This window comes from Astyanax mexicanus, chromosome 12 (genome assembly GCF_023375975.1).
Source record: "Astyanax mexicanus isolate ESR-SI-001 chromosome 12, AstMex3_surface, whole genome shotgun sequence".
NCBI classification, from domain to species: domain Eukaryota; kingdom Metazoa; phylum Chordata; class Actinopteri; order Characiformes; family Acestrorhamphidae; genus Astyanax; species Astyanax mexicanus.
In genome coordinates, this window is record NC_064419.1 from 18,981,586 (window position 1) to 19,000,608 (window position 19,023).

Consider the following 19,023-nt stretch of genomic DNA (forward strand, 5'->3'; position numbering starts at 1 on the left):
GTCACACAAACAATGCATTATGAATGGGGCTCATGAAAAAATTAAAAAGAGTCTGTAAACAACATTTTCCACATTAGTGGTGAGTTTGTGTGATGACAGGATGTGCTGCTCTTGACTTATTCGTGAAGCAATTCAATTTCCAACACCAACACATGTTCTATAATGCAATAAAACATGACTTTAGGTAATTATATCTTCTTTGATGTAATTACGATAGAGAACTCACTCTCCAGTCTCTTTGTACTCTGCATGAAAGGGAGCTCACTCTGCCCTCTACTGGAAACTTGAACATAAAAGCATCAAAAAACATCATCTTAAGAAGATAAGGATGCTGTGAGGTTGAGGTTTTATATTAGATGTATTAATACAGTATGTTTTATTTATTCACTCATTCAAACAATTAAGCATTAAAATATTTACAGCTCTGGAAAGAAATGTAGAGACCACTTCAGTTTCTGAATCAGTTTCTCTGATTTGGTTATTTATATGTAAATGTTTGAGTAAAATTAACATTGTTGTTTTATTCTATAAACTACGGGACCACATTTCTCCCAAAATCTAAACTAAAATATTATAATTTAAAGCATTTATTTGCAGAAAATGAGAAATGGCTGAAATAACAAAAAAAAATATGCAGACATTTTAGTTCATATTCATAAAGTTTTAAGAGTTCAGAAATCAATATTTGGTGGAATAACCCTGGTTTTTAATCACAGTTTTCATGCGTCTTGGCATGTTCTCCTCCACCAGTCTTACACACTGCTTTTGGATAACTTAATCAATCAATCAATCAATCATCCTTTATTTACAGTCGGAATACATGGAGGGTACCCCTCATTTTTTATGCAGCCAAGCTTTTACAAAATTAAAAGGACTAAAAAATGTTTAAAAGTTTAAATATTAAAAAAAGCAAGCAATATAAGATTTAATTAAGGAGAAATAAAATAATGCAGAATAGACAGGGTAAAATGTAAAGCAAAAAAAAAAGAACAAAGAGATAAATAATTAGAATGATTAAAAATAAACAATTAAGAAATAGAGGACTAAAATAACAGCAAAATTATTTAAAAAAGGGGATTGATGGAGCTAAAATAAATAAATAACAACAATAATAAGTTAAGTAAAACATGTAATAAAACAAATAAAAAGATGAAATGAATAAAACAAAAAAAAAGCCTACAAGGTAAAATATAAAATTAGATAAATAAAAGGACAAAATAAATCAAACAAATATATGGGTAAAAGAAAACTCAACTAAAACAGGTACAGACTGTCTGAAGGTGGTAAAAGACTAATAGTTTAAAATGATTTAGTGACACCAGCAAGCTGAGTTTTAGAATTTCCTGTAGTGAATTCCAGCTTGCTGCTGCACTGTAGCTAAAAGCCGATGCCACTCCTGGTGCAGAAATTGAAGCAGTTCAGAGTGTGAAGGTTCAATTAGCAGGGTAAGAGCACAGTTTTGCACAAAATATTGCAATGCACACAACATTATGGGTGACATACCAGAGTTTAAAAGAGGACAAATTGTGACCAAGACAAGAAAGTCTTTGTGATGTACCAAGAGCCACGGTATCCAGGGTAATGTCAGCATACCACCAAGAAGGACCAACCACATCCAACAGGATTAACTGTGGACTCAAGAGGAAGATGTCTGAAAGGGATATTCGGGTGCTAACACGGATTGTATCCAAAAAACATAAAACCACGGCTGCTCAAATCACGGCAGAACTCAATGTGCACCTCAACTCTCCTGTTTCCACCAGAACTGTCCATCGAGACAATAAATTATTGTGGTCTAAAACCAGGTGTTACAGTTTCATTGTCCAACCCCTGTACACATTTTCCGAGTAACCTCTCCAAGTTTCTCTTGGAACTCTGTATAGAATGGTCAGTACAGCTTGCAATAATGGTAGATCTATACACACACACGTGTGTCTGCTTTGGAATTGGATCTTGTGGAAAAAGCTGTGATAAAATGTGTGAAATGACTTCGCGCCTGTCCCCCTGTCATCACTGAAAGTGACTTACCATGCTGACATCTCTTAAAAGGTCTACTGGATTGGAGTCTCTCTATATTGGATTAAAGGGGCTTTCCACAAGTTTTCAGCCTAATCTCTGTCTAAAGCATTTTAACCTTCAGCTGCTTACAGGGAACAGTAAAATGAATGTTTCATTTTAAAAAGAAAGAAAACACTGATTGATGCAAAAGACATTTGAGTTGCAGTCACTAAAATACTGTATGTTACCGAGGGAAAATAAGATATTTTTATATATTTGAGACACAGCAGTGCTGCTGGAGTTTTTAAACATTCTGTCCATTCATTGTTCACTCTATTAGACACTTTTAAGAAGATGCTCCACCACCCAAATAGTATCTGCTCTGTGGTCATGTGGAGACCTAATTGTTAAAGAACAGAGTGAAAGCAGGATAATAATAATAATAATAATAATAGTAATAAAGTATACAGAGAAACAGATACTAAAGGACTACAGTCTCTAATTATAGAACTACAAAGTGCTGCAATATGACAAAGAAATGGACAGTAAAATAAGGAGGTGGTATTCATTTTATGGTGGCTTCATTGGTGGGGGTGGTGCTGGGGGTCTGAATGTCCTTCCCGAGACTTTTTTAAAATAAATTAAATGCCAGAATCTGGTTTATTTTTATAATTTTATCATTCAACACCTATTTTTAGTACAAGTATATATACAGGGGTTGGACAATGAAACTGAAACACCTGGTTTTAGACCACAATAATTTATTGTCCCGACGGACAGTTCTGGTTGAAACAGGAGACTTGAGGTGCACATTGAATTCTGCCGTGATTTGAGCAGCCGTGGTTTTATGTTTTTTGGATACAATCCAGGTTAGCACCCGAACATCCCTTTCAGACAGCTTCCTCTTACAGCGTCCACAGTTAATCCTGTTGGATGTGGTTGGTCCATCTTGGTGGTATGCTGACATTACCCTGGATACCGCGGCTCTTGATACATCACAAAGACTTGCTGTCTCTTTGTCCTCTTTTGAACTCTGGTATGTCACCCATAATGTTGGTTGCATTGCAATATTGTGAGCAAAACTGTGCTCTTACCCTGCTAATTGAACCGTCACACTCTGCTCTTACTGGTGCAATAATGTGCAATTAATGAAGATTGGCCACCAGGCTGCTCCAATTTAGCCATGAAACCTCCCACACTAAAATGACAGGTGTTTCAGTTACATTGTACCAGCCCCTGTATTTATCAGCCTGTTTTTAAACCCACTAAATCAATGTGGCACAATTTATCACTAACAATGATTTTATGGATGCATTTAAATTTTTACATTTAAAACTTTTTTTGTTTTACTACATCAAAAGTCAATTTTACACCAGAGTTCTGATTTTAAAATGATTATGTTTGAGTCATAGGCATTGGAACCGATAGTTCCTTTCATGACTACTGTAAAATCTGAGCTGGTGTATCTGAAGTTCCTCTACAATTTACCATTTCATATTAAACCAATTTATCAAAATTCAATGGTGAATCGCATTTTCGTTTTTACTGTATGGTTCTAGTGTGTGAACATTAGATAAAACACTGTAAAACTTTCAAACATAAGCTTTAATAAGCGATTCCTTCATGTCTCTCTCATTTCGAGTCTGTATTGTTTATCAGTTCTTTTTTACCAACACTGGATTATTTAAATTTACTAAAAAAAATGAGGAAACTGGTTGCCTTAAAAAAGTTAAAGCAGCATTAGGTAAAAAAATTGGATTTTCTTGATTTTTGATCTTTTTAAAGAAGTGAAATTACAGCTTGAAACTCACTGCAGCGCTGCATTGAGGTGTAATAGGAGGAATCGCGGTGCTCTCGTGTCTGTGCCAGAGCTCCTCTGAGCTCAAACCAGACTCTGTAAGTTTTCCTAGGCGGCCTGGACCAATGCTCACCAGAACTGCGACCTGCTTTCCGACCTTTAGTTCTAACAGTTCTACAAGGACTAATGGTTCATTCTTTACAAACTAACATACAGCCACTCTGGCAGAAGCTGGAAAGAGACGGAATATGTCTGTGAAACCCAGAAAACAAGAAAGAGAAACTAATCCGCCTGAAACATTAATTACACTCTACAATTGTAGGGGGAGCCCGCGAGCACAAAATCTCAATCCTACCTAGTGAAGCATTAAGTAATGGGTTATAAAAACTTGAGTTAGCATAAAGTAGAACATCAAGTCATTACAACTAAAGGGGAAGTTGATTTAGCTTTTTTATTGTTGTTATACTATAAGACTGGATAAGTTGAGTTTACTTTAAAAGATATTGAGGAAACCGGTTGCCTTAAAAAAGTTAAGTAATGGGTAATGTAAACTTAAGTTAGCATAACTTAGAAAATCAAGTTATTACAACTGAAGGAGAACTTAAATTATTTTTAAGGTAGCCCCGGGGGAATCATTACACACTGATGGTGAGTGTTAATCAGAAACTGTTGGACACACCCAGTATGCAAATAGATTGTGACAGAAGCCAATAGGAAAGAAGCTGCCAATGGCAACAGACTAAACTCAGTTATTATAAGTTGGTTCAACTCAAAGATCTCAGTTTGAATGTTTATATGTGCCCACAAATGTTCAACTAACTCTAAATAGTTGAGTATTGTTTAGAAATGTCCAATTTTATGTAAAACAGACTTAATTTATTTGAGTTCAAACAACATATGGGTTTACAGTGTACAAGAAAATAGGTATAGGATAATTAATAGTATGATAAACGTGCAGCAAACTACTAGAGTAGTTGGGAAAAAAGTGTATTCTTTGCCTCAAACTCATGCAATTATCTCACATACATTTTTTTCATACACAAAAACTCAGTCTGTGTTTTTCCATTAGTCCAGCAAAATGACTGATCAGCCTTCCCACAGCTCAGCCTGAAGAACAGATGTGGCGTGATGATTCCTTGTTCAGCAGGTGTACCTGAATTGGCCTGTGCTTTGACTTCTGGCTTGAATGCAGCCTGTCGGGGCCTGCTGGTGGAGCAAATGGAATCGGTGATGAGATCCTCGCATGTTTGAAGTCATTCAATTACGGCCTACAAATTAGCCCGTAGCTTGCCAGCGCAGGAGATGGAGGATTAGAAGGGTATTAGAGGCATCAAGACGCCGTTGTGTGGCAGTAAACTCCATTAGAGCGAACAGGTGTGGCAGTAAGCCAGTGGTGGAGGTGCCACTCTTCTTACAAAACACAGCCCAAGACCTGTGATGACATGAAGTCCTCCACGGTGTGATAACTAAAAGTGATATAATACTGCAACACACAGCCTACACCATTAGCCACTCCAAAACAAACACAGACTGAATACCTGAGTTCTAAAGGAAAATTCCAGAAAAGACACATCATTTGTGACAGAGGTGTTCGAGTTACAGATCTTGGGGTTCAAGTTTTCCATTCTTTCTACCAATGTTTTCCTTTCTTTACCAAGGTTTCTATTTTTACCCAAGGTTTACTTTCTTTACCTAAGTTTTCCATTTTTCAACCTATGTTTTCCTTTCTTTACCAAGGTTTTCCATTCTTTACCAAAGTTTCCATTCTTTACCTAAGATTTCCATTATTCACCAAGGTTTTCCATTCTTGACCAAGGTTTTCTTTCTTTACCAAGGTTTTCCTTTCTTTACCAAGGTTTCCTTTCTTTACCAAGGTTTTCCTTTCTTTATCAAGGTTTCCTTTCTTTACCAAGGCTTTCCTTTCTTTATCAAGGTTTTCCTTTCTTTATCAAGGTTTCCTTTCTTTACCAAGGTTTTCCTTTCTTTATCAAGGTTTCCTTTCTTTACCAAGGTTTCCTTTCTTTACCAAGATTTCCTTTCTTTACCAAGGTTTTCCTTTCTTTATCAAGGTTTCCTTTCTTTACCAAGGCTTTCCTTTCTTTATCAAGGTTTCCATTCTTTACCTAAGTTTTCCATTATTCACCAAGGTTTTCCTTTCTTTACCAATGTTTCCTTTCTTTAGCAATGTTTCCTTTCTTTACCAATGTTTTCTTTCTTTACCAAGGTTTCCATTCTTTATCTAAGTTTTCCATTATTCACCAAAGTTTTCCTTTCTTTACCAAGGTTTCCTTTCTTTACCAAGGTTTTCCTTTCCTAACCAATGTTTCCTTTCTTTGCCAAGGTTTCCATTCTTTATCTAAGTTTTCCATTATTCACCAAAGTTTTCCATTTTTTACTCAAGGTTTCCATTCTTTAACTAAGATTTCCATTATTCACCAAGGTTTTCCTTTTTTGACCAAGGTTTCCATTCTTTAACAAGGTTTTCCTTTCTTTACCAAGGTTTCCTTTCTTTACCAAGGTTTTCCTTTCTTTACCAAGGTTTCCATTCTTTATCTAAGTTTTTCATTATGCATCAAGATTTTCCATTCTGTACTCAAAGTTTCCATTCTTTACCTATGTTTTCATTCTTCACCTAAGTTTCTATTCTTTACCAAGGTTTTCCTTTCTTTACCAACATTTTCATTTTTTACCTACATTTCCAATTTTTTACCAAGGTTTTCCTTTCTTTACCTAAGTTTTACATTTTTTACCAAGGTTTTCCATTCTTTACAAAGATTTCCATTCTTTACCTCCATTTCCATTCTTAACCAAGATTTCCATTCTTTACCTACATTTCCATTCTTTACCTAGGTTTTTATTTTTTACCAAGGTATTCCTTTCTTTACCCAAGTTTTTTTTCTTTACCAATATTTTCTATATTTAAGTCTTCCAGTCTCTACCTAAGTGTTTCATTCTTTCCCTATGTTTTCCATTCTTTACCAAAGTTTTACCATTCTTTCCCTATTTTTTCATTTCTTTACCCAAGGTTTTCTTTCTTTACACGTTCTCTTTTTCTTTACCTATATTTTCCTTTCTTTACCTAAGTTTAGCATTCCTGCTTCCACTTCTTCACGCTAAAAAACACCCTTGACCCAAAGCACTGCACAACTCATCTGATTATAAAGCCCCTCCTTACTTGAGATAAGTCATTACAGTTGGGAGCTTTCTAGCATCTTCTGTTTAAAGAGTATAGCATGTTAAATTCTAGCCTTGGGGTCTAATACCCTGCTGTAAATATTGAGCCTATGATGGTAATAATGGCATGATCCTTTAGACAATAAGCCCTAAGGCTGAGGTAAATAGTCCAGCTCTTGAGAACACCCATTTTATGAGTTTCTCTGACACTTTATCAGCCAATCAAAAGTTACAGAATACCTCACTGAAGTATCCTGTTAGCTGGAGTACAACAAAAGCCTGAAATACCACAAAAATGTGCTGGAATCCAAAACTAGGAAAGCAGCTATGAGGTTAAAAATGTTGATTGGTTGTTCAAAAGTTCTTTACAAAACAATACCCAGAATAAAATGAACAAACACAAAATACAAAAACAATGCTGTCTGTTACATAATCCAAATATCTCCTTAAAAAAGTAAGAATTTAGTTGCTTTTTTAAAGACTCCACAGAACCAGTGGATCCTAGACTGTGTTCACACAGCAGGTAAAAGTCTTAAATTTGTTTAATCTGAGTAATGTGACCCTTATCTGACATTTGTATGAACAGTTTACACTCCTAAACTGACACACATGTGCAAAACAGCCGAGCTTCACGAGAAGTTTCAGTTTCATCTTTACCAGCATCACAGGAGCTGTTAAGGAGTTTCAGTAGCTGACAGTAGGGTTCATTTCGAGAATTTGCTCAAACATGTCTTTGGTTTGTGTGCTTGGCGGCTTCCATTTATTATATTTGTATATTTTTTGGATGTTGTAGGTTTGTCCTGTGGCCAATTGTTGACATTTTATTAAAAAAAAAAACTGAGCAATGGCGACAAGAGCTTGCTAATACAGTTGCAAGAAAAATATTTTTTGCATAAATTGGTCCTTAAATGTGTTCTGATCTTCATCTATGTCACAACAATAGACAAACACAGTCTGCTTAAACTAATACAACACAAAAAATATATATGTTTGCATGGTTTTATTGAATACAACATGTTAACATTCACAGTGCAGAGTGAAAAAAGCATATTATCTGAATATCCTGCCACTAAAACCCTCAACTCACCACTGTGTAGGGTTAGATTTTAGGGTTGATTTAGGGTTAAGATTAGGGTTGGGTGTAGGGTTAGATTTTAATTTGAATCATTTACATTCAACATAGGGTTAAGTTGCATTTAATAGACATTCATTTGAATGTTAGTTGAATGTCAGTTGAGCATCAACAAGGCCATAAAATGGACCATCCAAGTAAAGTGTTACCCCATTTTTTTTCCACAATTCAGGAGGTAAAACCTCAAAGGCTCGATCTTCATGAGTCTTTAGGTGGGAACGCTCAACAAGTTCAGCCACATAACCTGGAACTTTACCATGCAATTCTCTATAAAGAAGCGTAAGAATTTTTTAAATTATTTTTAATATTAATACTCTAAAAATATCCATTGCACCAAATTTTACACAGGATCCTATACTCAGCAGGAAGCTAGCACTGATATATTACCAAAGTGGATGGTATGTTTGCTTCTGTTTGATCTGTATCTGTATGATTCTGTAGCCCATGGCTTCTTTAAATTACATAACGAACAAAACAGGATGACAGAAGACAATTTTGCAGGTTTGCATCTGTACAGTCTGATTGGCCACGACAGCAAATCTCATACTACTGCATTATGCATCTGTTTGTAAAACCAATCAGCACGATCAGTCCAGCTGGCTTCTGTTTACAGAAGAACACCAACAACTCATTAACAATAATAGCCCTCCAGTCTGCTCTGTAATCATGTGTTAGCCTAAATGAACGCCAGAAAGTTCAGTCTTTCCAAGACTCTGTTTCTGTGCTGTTTTATATATCTGTTTTTCTCAAATCACTCATCAATGCAAACGTGTAAATTGTAGGGATTTGTTGTTGGTTTTTTCATTTTCCTTTTTTTTAGTATTTCTTTTTTATTTTTAAATTATTGCCTGTAAATTCTTCTTTTTTTAAGATAATACACTGAAAAAAAGAATGAGTAAAATTTACTTAAAAAAAAAGTTTCGCAACTTTCTGCATTTGCTTTTTTTAAGTAAATTTAATTTCAGATAAATTTAAGTAACTTCAACTACGTTTAAAGACTTAAATGTTACATAGAGTAAATAAGTGAACTGAACTTCAGTCAATCCTTTCTTTTAGTAAACTTTACTTAATTTCTGCATATAATATTACCTAATTACAATTACTTAATTTATACAATATTACTCAAATAATTTATGATAAATAATATATTATAGTTCATGAAATTTAAATATTTTTAGTTAAAACACACATATTACACGTGTTACACTTGCATTACACATGGATTAGTATACTAAAAAGAATGTATTAAGTAATTGTAATTAGGCAATATTACAATATGCAGAAATTAAGTAAAGTTTACTAAAATAAAGGATTGATCCAGCAAAAATAAATGAAGTAAAGTTTACTACAAGAAAGGATTGACTGAAGTTCAGTTCACTTATTTACTCTATGTAACATTTGAGTCTTTAAGACCGAGTTGAAACTACTTAGATTTATCTGAAATTAAATTTACTTAAAAAAAGCAAATGCAGAAAGTTGCAAAACTTTTTAAGCCAATTTTACTCTCCCTTTTTTCAGTGTAAATGTGTATCAACTTGAGCTGTTGAGCTGTCTATGGATCTCTTTTATAGTCTTTGCACTTTGTCTTCAAATTTCCCTGAGTGGTATAATAAAACTAAAAATCTTATCTCATCCTATCTTGTCTTATCTTATCTATGAAGATGCAACATCACAGTTTCTCTTTGAGCAATTAGACAGTTGTGTCACCCAGTCTCCACAAAACTTCTGACATTTCTGAGTTAAAAGTATTATTATCTATTATTATCACACAAAGCAATACAGACTGTTCTCATACAGAGTTTCCCAATGGTGGAACAAACTACCTTCCACTACCAGATCAGGAGAATCTCTCATTATCTTTAATAAACTCCAGAAGACAGAGCTCTTCAAAGAGCACTTACTCTCCTAACACCTCTAACTAACTACCTTCCACTACCAGATCAGGAGAATCTCTCGCTATCTTTAATAAACTCCTGAAGACAGAGCTCTTCAAAGAGCACTTACTCTCCTAACACCTCTAACTAACTACCTTCCACTACCAGATCAGGAGAATCTCTCACTATCTTTAATAAACTCCTGAAGACAGAGCTCTTCAAAGAGAATTTACTCTCCTAACACCTCTAACTAACTACCTTCCACTACCAGATCAGGAGAATCTCTCACTATCTTTAATAAACTCCTGAAGACATAGCTCTTCAAAGAGCACTTACTCTCCTAACACCTCTAACACACTAACTACTACTACCAGATCAGGAGAATCTCTCACTATCTTTAAGAAACTCCTGAAGACAGAGCTCTTCAAAGAGCACTTACTCTCCTAACACCTCTAACCCCTAACTAACTACTTCTAACCCCATTTCCCTCTTCCCCTCCTGCACTCCTCTATCCCACTACTTCCCTTTGACCTCCTTTAGGCCCTATATAAAGATGTTTTTTACCTTTAACTCCTATTACTTTTGTACTTCACTATTGTAAGTTGCTTTGGACAAAAGCGTCTGCCAAATGTAATGTAATATGATTTTAATATTCTAGATATACTGCATTCTTCTTTACTGAACAAAACAGCATATAGAGCTGAACAAATGGAGGGGAATGGGTTAAAGTACAAATGCAGGGGAGTGCACTAATAGTGAGGTGTATTTACAGGCCTGCACAGAACACCTTTACCTCAGAATCACACACAATCCCCCAAAATTCCAACTTGGCACTTTACCCTTCTTTCTCCTCTTTTTATGCAAAAAAAAAAAACACAAGTACAAGTACAAACACTCAAAGTGAATCCTGTTAAAACACCCTGAAAAAAAAAAAAAGAGCTAAACAACTCCAAGATGAAAGTGAAAGAAGGGATGGTGTACCATCAAACAAAGCTGATAAAGACAAAGATAAAATAGATATAATCAAAGAAAACAACACATATTACTCCAAGCCATCAGTTATATAACATGCAAAGAATTCAGACACAAACAATGAAAGTTTTGGAAACAATATCCGTGTCTTTAGGAAAGCAGTCCTCTGTGGTTTCGGATCACGTTGGTGCTTTATGACTTACTTCATGAGCTGGCATAACATTGTTTTACTGTAGTAAAGTATTCAATTTCAGCTATACAGGTATTGTAACCACTGGGACTGCAGAACTGACACCAAATAAACTCTTAAAGGATAAAGCCACCCTTAAAAAAAATTGTTTTTTTGTTTTCAAATTTTGGTATCAACATAATATACAGTGGTGTAAAACAACGTAGGTGAACAAAAAAAAATAAAGTAATTGAGATCTATCAGTTTGGAAAAAGTTTCTAAAAACATTTCTAAAGTTTTGGGACTCTTTTTCAACCACAGTGAGAACCATTATACACAAATGGAAAAAATGCGAAACAGTGTTAAACTATCCAAGGAAAGGCCAGCTGACCAAAATTACCCCAAGAGAGCAGCGACAACTCATCCAAGAGGTCACAAAGGATCCCACAACACCATACAAAGAACTGCAGGCCTACCAAACAATCCTGAAGGAAAATGTCTGGCCACCTGTCTGTGACCTCAAGCTGAAACACAACTTGGGTTCTGCAGCAGGACAATGACCCAAAACACAACAGCAAGTCCACCTCTGAATGCCTGAAGAAAAATAAAAGCAAACAAGTGAAGACCTAAAAACCCTCCAATGTGGGGCCAAGTAGGTTTGGATTTTTTTCTCCCTTATTGATAAAAACCTTCATTTAAAATCTGCATTATGCTTTTACTTGTGTTGTCTTTGACTGATTTTTAAATCAGTTTGATTATATGAAACATTTAAAAGTGACAAACATGGGTAAAAATAATATAAAAATAATCATTAAGGGGCAAACATCAACTTTTGCACACCACTGTAGAGGTTCTATAGCAGAAATATATATAATTTCTAGATCTATGTGTCCAAAACAAAATAATTATAAACCTTTATTTCCAGTAGTGTATTAGAAATTACAACGTCTGAGCTAAGTTCCAAATCCAAGTCCAAGTGACAACCATTCTTTCATTATTATTAAAGTTTTTCTCGCTTGTTTTTCTCTCTCTCTCATCCATCATGGACATCTACATAAAACGCTGCATCCGCAAAACCACCATCAGATGTAGATGTAGATGACCCCAAAAATGCCTCACATAGTCTTTTCGCACTGATGCCGTCTGGCCGAAGACATCGGAGCAACCGAGCATCAAGCATCACTGTCAGACTCTGTAACAGCTTCTTCCCCCAGGCAGTCAGACTCCTTAACAAACTGAATAGACCAAACTGCAAGAACTGTTTAATCACTACAAACCACGTCAACAAACTTTTGGACAAGTAGTGTATTATACAGATTTGAACCATCTTACTTATAAACATGATCATTAATGAAAGCAAAAAAGGCAAAAGCAACATAGCAATACAATTCCCAGCAGCCGCTTGCTTTTTGATATTAATATCTCAACCATGTTGACTTACCAACATCAGCGAAGTTAGCAGCCAGGAAGAAGTTCCAGTGTCGACTCCTGACTGAATCAGTATCGTTAGTGAAGCCCCAGGACTTCATGGACAGACTTGGAGATTCCGTGCCCACACTGTGTCCTCCAGAACGAAGCGACGTGTTTAAAGAGACGGTATCCATACTGTTATCCTTTACCCCGGTGTACGAACTTGGAGAGCAAATGATATGGTTCTCCTCTGTAGCCAGAAGACACTACAACTTGTTATCTCCACAAAAGATCTTCTTCACACCTTCACTGAAGGAATCCAGAGCAGTAGCTCTTGTCACTTTTCCAGTTTCTCTCAGACTGAATGAAGCCGAAAGTTCAACAGGCGTTCAGCAGACATTGTGAGGGAGTGTGGAGTGTAGTGATCAGTGGTTAAGTGTCTGGGGGTGGCAGGATGTCTGGGTGGAGACTGGACTGATGACGGTGATAGTCTGAGGACGTCTCAAAGGCTTTCACGGCTGGCTCCTCTGCTGTTTGGCCCTCAGGCAGGTGGTCAAAGCCAGGACAAGCTGCGGCAAGAAGGACCCTACCCTAAAGGAACAATGCAAAGGGTTAAAGGTTAGATGTTTAAAAGCACTGAAAAAAGAGAGATGTGGGCTTTCCAACACAAATATGCATTCAGTCATTCATTCATTCAGACACTATTGTATGGACCATTAACTTTAACATTAAAAACATACTCTATAAAACATATTTCCCACAATACCTTGCTTTACACAAGTCTTCAAAATGGTTATCCAAACATTTGGACCATTTGAGGAACTGTTGACCATTAGATGCAACAACTTTGCCCTGTAAATGACTTTAATAAATAATCAAATCATTAAGGGAATGTATGCTAATGTTAGTGTCAGTGCTTTAATTAAAAAATTGGATATTAAAAGTATCATACAGCTGTGGAAAAAAAATAAGAGACCACTTAACTTCTGAATCAGTTTCTCTGATATTGCTATTTATAGGTATATGTTTGAGTAAAATAAACATTGTTGTTTTATTCTATAAACTACAGACAACATTCCTCCCAAATTCCAAATAAAAATATTGTCATTTAGAGCATTTATTTGAGAAAATCAGAAAAGGCTGAAATAACAAAAAAAGATGCAGAGCTTTCAGACCTCAAATGCAAAGAAAACTAAATCATACTCATAACATTTTAAGAGTTCAGAAATCAATAGTTGGTGGAATATCCCTTGTTTTAATCACAGTTTTCATGCATCTTGGCATGTTCTCCTCCACCAGTCTTACACACTGCTTTTGGATAACTTTGTGCCACTCCTGGTGCAAAAGTTCAAGCACTTCAGCTCCAACACACATACAGTTGTGGTCAAAAGTTTACATACACTTGTAAAAAAACATAATGTTATGGCTGTCTTGAGTTTTCAATAAGTTCTACAACTCTTATTTTTCTGTGATAGAGTGATCGGAACACATACATGTTTGTCACAAAAAACAGTCATAAAATTTGGTTCTTTCATAAATTTATTATGGGTCTGCTGAAAATGTCACCAAATCTGCTGGGTCAAAAATATACATACAGCAACAAAATGTGTCAATTTTGGTGATGTAGCGAGTTGTGTCAATCAAATTAGCTTCATGTCATGGCCTCTTCACTTCTTGTAAGTGATTCTGATTGACTACAGCTGTTGACTTCTCATGAGCCCATTTAAATAGGGCTCATTTGACCCAGTGATTAGACTCAGCTACAAAAGCTACAATGGGAAAGTCAAAGGAACTCAGTGTGGATCTGAAAAAGCGAATTATTGACTTGAACAAGTCAGGGAAGTCACTTGGAGCCATTTCAAAGCAGCTACAGGTCCCAAGAGCAACTGTGCAGACAATTATACGCAAGTATAAAGTGCATGGAACAGTTGTGTCACTGCCACGATCAGGAAGAAAACGCAAGCTATCACATGCTGCCGAGAGGAGATTGGTCAGGATGGTCAAGAGTCAACCAAGAATCACCAAGAAGCAGGTCTGCAAGGATTTGGAAGCTGATGGAACACAGGTGTCAGTCTCCACAGTCAAGCGTGTTTTACAACATACAGGAGTATGCTGAGCACGTGTCCGGTTACATCAGCACGTGTGTGGACAACATCGTGCCCACCGTACAGGTGAAGAGGTTCCCCAACCAGAAACCTTGGGTCAACAACCAGGTACGACACATGCTGCGTGCTCGTTCTCTTGCATTCAGATCAGGCAATGAGACTGAGTACAAAGCTGCGAAGTACAAACTGAGGAAGACCATCACAGTGGCCAAGAGGCAGTACAGGGAGAAACTGGATGGCTTCTACTCCACTGCTGACTCAAGGAGGATGTGGCAAGGCCTGCAGCACATCACAGACTACAGGAGCACCACCAGCACCATCAGCTCCACAGACAGCCTACCGGATGATCTCAACACATTCTACACCCGCTTCGAGACCTCCAGCAACAACACTGAGAGGGGTACACACACCCAGCTCTCCCAACCCCCCTCCTCCACACTCTCAATATCACCAGGCCAAGTTTGCAGAGCTTTGAGTAAAATCAACCCCCGCAAGGCAGCAGGACCAGACAACATTCCTGGGCGGGCCCTCAAAGCATGTGCGAACGAACTGGCTGGTGTTCTGGCCTCCATTTTCAATCATTCCCTCAGCCAGAGCATTGTTCCCACCTGCTACAAGACCACAACCATCGTCCCCCTCCCCAAGAAGAGCCCCCCCACCTGCTTGAATGACTACAGGCCAGTAGCACTCACTCCGATCATTATGAAGTGCTTCGAGAGAGTGGTGCTGGCCCACATCCAGCACAGCATACCGGACACCCTGGACTCACTGCAGTATGCCTACCGTCATAACAGATCCACCTCAGACGCCATCTCTGCTGCCCTCCACTACTCCCTCTCACACCTGGAAACCAAAGACTCCTACATTAGGATGCTCTTTGTGGACTACAGCTCTGCCTTCAACACGGTCATCCCCCACAAACTCACCCACAAGCTGTCCACACTCAGCTTGCACCCCTCCCTCTGCAACTGGCTCCTGGATTTCCTCACTGGCAGGCCCCAGTCTGTAAGGATTGGCAACAGGACTTCAGCCAGCATCACCACCTACACCGGCACCCCACAGGGATGTGTCCTCAGCCCCATCCTTTACACACTGTTTACCCACGACTGTGTCGCCTCACACAAGGACAATATCATCCTGAAGTTCGCTGATGATACCGCGGTGATAGGACGCATCACTGGCGGAGATGAAGCGGCCTACAGGAGTGAGGTGACCAGGCTGGTGTTATGGTGCGAAGACAACAATCTCGCTCTCAACACGGTCAAGACAAAGGAGCTGATAGTGGACATGAGAAAGGGGAGGAGACCTCATCAGCCACTGTTCATCCGGGAACTTGAAGTGGAGAGAGTGAGCAGCTTCAAATACCTGGGCGTCCACATCAGTCAGGACCTCACATGGACAATAAACACAACGCAGCTGGTCAAAAAGGCTCAACAGCGGCTGTACTTTCTGAGGAGACTGAGGAAGTTTGGGATGTCTCCCAAGATCCTCAACAACTTCTACAGCTGTGTGATCGAGAGCCTCCTGACCAGCTGCATCACCGTGTGGTACGGCAGCACGACTGTGGCAGAGCGCAAACGTCTGCAGAGAGTGGTGAAGACTGCCGAGAAGATCATCAGGACTCCACTGCCCTCCCTGCAGAGCATCTACCACCACAGAGTCCACAGGAGAGCTGCATCCATCCTCAAAGACTCCACCCATCCCCAGCATGGACTGTTCACACTTCTGCCCTCAGGCCGGAGGTACAGAAGTGTAAAATGCAAGACCACCAGGTTAAAGAACAGTTTCTTCCCCACGGCCATCAGACTCTTGAACACACCTAAGGAATAACCCTGCACTTTACTTCAACATGTTTACATTGCAGCCGTCACTTTACTGTTAATCTTTTTTTTAATATATATAGTTAATGTCCATAACTGCATTATTTCGCACTTGCACTTTTTTTATACATTTCTTTGCTTAAGTAACTTTTATTTTTTTATGTCTTTGACAATTAGTTTAATATTTATAACCTTATTGTATTTTTTTTTTTTTTTTTTTTTTTTTTTTTGCACTTTTTCTATCTTCTATTTGGCATTCTTGGCGAAGAGCAAAGAAAGAATTTCATTGTACACTGAAACCCGTTTCTGTACTGTACATATGACAATAAACTCTTTGAATGCTTGAATGCATCGCCATGGACTGAGAGGCTGCCGTGCAAGAAAGAAGCCCTTGCTCCAGAAAAGGCACCTTAAGACTCGGCTGAAGTTTGCTGCTGATCACATGGACAAAGATAAAACCTTCTGGAGGAAAGTTCTCTGGTCAGACGAAACAAAAATTGAGCTGTTTGGCCACAACACCCAGCAATATGTTTGGAGGAGAAAAGGTGAGGCCTTTAATCCCAGGAACACCATGCCTACTGTCAAGCATGGTGGTGGTAGTATTATGCTCTGGGGATGTTTTGCTGCCAGTGGAACTGGTTCTTTGCAGAAAGTAAATGGGATAATGAAGAAGGAGGATTACCTCCAAATTCTGCAGGAAAACTTAAAACCATCAGCCCGAAGGTTGGGTCTTGGGCGCAGTTGGGTGTTCCAACAAGGCAATGACCCAAAACACACATCAAAAGTGGTAAAGGAATGGCTAAACCAGGCTAGAATTAAGGTTTTAGAATGGCCTTCCCAAAGTCCTGACTTAAACCCCATTGAGAACATGTGGACAGTGCTAAAGAAACGGGTTCATGCAAGAAAACCATCACATTTAGCTGAACTGCACCAATTCTGTCAAGAAGAGTGGTCAAACATTCGACCTGAAGCTTGCCAGGAGCTTGTGGATGGCTACCAAAAGCGCCTAGTTGCCGTGAAAATGGCCAAGGGACATGTAACCAAATACTAATGTTGCTGTATGTATATTTTTGACCCAGCAGATTTGGTGACATTTTCAGCAGACCCATAATAAATTTATGAAAGAACCAAATTTTATGACTGTTTTTTGTGACAAACATGTATGTGTTCCGATCACTCTATCACAGAAAAATAAGAGTTGTAGAACTTATTGAAAACTCAAGACAGCCATAACATTATGTTTTTTTACAAGTGTATGTAAACTTTTGACCACAACTGTATATATATACACTCCCTTTCGTGTTCTATTGTTTAACCCTTGTGTGGTGTTCATATTTTTGTTTACTCGTTTACTTTGTTAATTGTATTTAATTCAGCAAAATTAAGCAATTTTACATTAAAATGCTTTGCACATGCTTGCTTCACCTAAATTGCAAGCAATATAAACTGCTTACATGGTTAATATTTGCCCTTTACCTTTCCTATGTTACATTTCTTTCAAAAAGTGCTACTCTTTTTTTATTAGTTTTTTAATAAAATGTAAAAGAAAATGAATTAAACTCAAGATATGAGTAGAACATTTGTTTAGTTTCAAATTTACAAATGAAGCAATGTTTATTAGCCCTTGACCAAACATACTGTATGTAATATAAATGTGTAGGGGGGGGGGGGGTGCACAGTGTGTGTTTATCGAAAATGTGTTTTGATATATGTTTTTCACAAAAAATGAGCCAATGCCAATGAGTTTGAGTTAGAAAAAATATTTTTTAGTATCATTTGATGAAAAATGAAAACGGGTCCCACAGACCCGAACACCACACAAGGGTTAAATAGAGCCATGGGATTTAAATGACAACATTATTGTAATTGTGTTTTCTGGCAATAATGTTAACGTTGCTAATAGAAAATAGTGAAACTGAATAGTCACTATAAAGCATTGGACAAAAAACATGACTGATGACTGATTAACTGGAGATAACCAGCTTTCGTTTATTCAAAGTTTGTTTATTCACAGTAACATTAGCATGCATCTCTAAACTTTTCATTTAAAACAGCGCAGGGGGCTTTAAAGCTTTCCTGTTGTTGCTTCATTTAGCGTTTTTTTTTTTTTCATTCTGAATTCCAGCTTAAACTTAAAAGCATCAAATCAACATTCTGGAAGCTCTAACAACAGACTTGTTTGGTAAACAGGGCTTTTTGTAGCTCGTCAAAAATATATTTTATTTTATTATAGCCTGATATCAAGCAGTGTTCTGTCCTACTTTCCCAACTTCTTCTTTTTTTTTATTCCCAATAGGATGTACACCAGTTTAGAAAATAATTATTATTTTGCACAGCATAACACTCAGTCTCGTCCAAAAAGTGTTTTTTTTTTTGTTTCTGACCAATCATTGTGCTTCCTGGCTCCTGTAAGAGTATACAGGCATGCACTGTATAACAGTGTATAACACCTGGCACTCTGTGTTTTAGGGGATTCTTATTAGTTCCCTATAAAAGATTAGAGAGCGAGTGCAGGGCTGAGCGCTATGAGAGAGAAGGAAAGATATGTGAGTGCTTGACAATTTAATGAAA

The 19,023-nt window shown here is 37.6% G+C and overlaps 1 long non-coding RNA gene across 1 annotated transcript; it reads left to right on the top strand.

Moving 5' to 3' along the window:
- Positions 1–5,798: 5,798 nt before the first annotated feature.
- LOC125806053 (uncharacterized) lies at positions 5,799–6,834 on the top strand. The gene is made up of 3 exons (XR_007441365.1): positions 5,799–5,865; positions 5,905–5,963; positions 6,822–6,834. It is a non-coding gene; the product is annotated as an uncharacterized LOC125806053 (long non-coding RNA).
- Positions 6,835–19,023: the final 12,189 nt, after the last annotated feature.